Source organism: Scophthalmus maximus, chromosome 3, assembly GCF_022379125.1.
Source record: "Scophthalmus maximus strain ysfricsl-2021 chromosome 3, ASM2237912v1, whole genome shotgun sequence".
NCBI classification, from domain to species: Eukaryota; Metazoa; Chordata; class Actinopteri; order Pleuronectiformes; family Scophthalmidae; genus Scophthalmus; species Scophthalmus maximus.
The window spans coordinates 19917556-19919119 of record NC_061517.1 but is presented as its reverse complement, the minus strand read 5'-3'; the positions used below and the strand labels follow the sequence as shown (position 1 = coordinate 19919119).

General features: G+C 43.8%; 1 non-coding gene across 1 annotated transcript; it reads left to right on the top strand.

The window, feature by feature from the left end:
- Nucleotides 1–404: 404 nt before the first annotated feature.
- Nucleotides 405–476, top strand: trnaq-uug. Its single transcript has one exon. It is a non-coding gene; the product is annotated as a tRNA-Gln (tRNA).
- Nucleotides 477–1564: the final 1088 nt, after the last annotated feature.

Below are 1564 nucleotides of genomic sequence, written 5' to 3'. Positions count from 1 at the left end.
CAGCTAACGTCACATTCACAGGCCATTTGAAGAAACGCGTGTCGACGAAATCAAACTGCTCCTTCTCTATGACGTGAGAGCCCGCGAGCTGCAGTCGTGTCACAGGCGCTCGCCAACGAGAAAGAGAGAGGGCGGCGACACATTTCACGTATCTGCTTCCACACCTCATCCTGTTTTGTACACCGGCGCCTCTGTCAACCGCCCCAGTAGCGACACGCACCTTGACTGGCATCGTGCGGTTCGCCCGGAAGTTAGCTCGCGTGACTCCGAAGCCACCGGCCACCGATAAGATCACATCAACCGGCTTGTTTCACAGTCTGTTCGTCGTGTCTACCACAGTACAATACTAAAGCGCACCGTGACAAGATTTGAATAGCGTGAAAGTGATCACGGCCGTACCATCTGGTCCCATGGTGTAATGGTTAGCACTCTGGACTTTGAATCCAGCGATCCGAGTTCAAATCTCGGTGGGACCTCATCCTTTTCTTCTCACGACCGTCGCCTACAGGGACAGCACACCTCTTACTAGTAGACACAGGGTGTTTTGTGAAAGATAAAATATCATATTCGAAGACTATGTGATAATCGCAGACTACGAAAGACATGTGGGACATAAGCTGGGCTTCCTCGTCTTTCCCTTGTTTTTTGGGGATTTCCTCACCAGACACTTTATTGTAAAAGGCCATGCCTCATCTCTCTGGCCCCTTAGACTGTCTACAGTGTTCCACATATTCATCTAGAACAAAACTATAATCTGAATTCTCCAGCACGTCGAGGTGAAAGCTAATTTCACTCATTAACATGCTGCCATAAAATATTTGTATTTTGCTTTTAGATCAACACCTTTTTTTGTGCAAAAATCTATCTGCACCCTACCTGGCAAGAAAAAAAAAAGAAGACAACATTTCGCTGTCAAATGAAGCGTGAAAGTAGGAAGTATGTAGAGAAGCAGAGGAAATACTCAAAAGTTGCAATCACCCTCCAAAGTCCAGTACCCCGAGGTGAATCTGCGACAAAGTCTCTTCTCACAAGCTCACAGATTAAATGATGTCACTATAACATAAAACGCACAATGAATACCACAAGTCTGTGTCCAAACAACTTTATTTCCACACATAAATAGCAGTGCCATAATATAGTCAAATGCTGGAATTGAACATTTCTTTCAACACTTCATTGGAATGATTTTATATTATTATTCTGTTTTATTTTTGTCAAATGTATTTGCGAATATGTCCGTGACTGCTCTTTTCTTTACTGGGCAGCATCGGCAGGAGTGTAGACGGCTTTTTACACATAGCCGTTGCATACTCAGCGTTTTTTTCTTACCACACTTATGGTAAATTACCCATCAGCACACCCTGCTGTATCCTCCCCGGGAAATTTGTATCAATGTTGTGCATGGATGCATTGTTCAATGACATCAGAATATATGTGCTCACGAACGTGATTGAAATAGTGCTGGTTCTGCAGAACTAGCACAATACACGTGCAACGCAAAACCTATTAAATTAGTGAAGTGGCTGTAAATCATAGTTGTGCATTTGCAGAAAAAAACAACCCA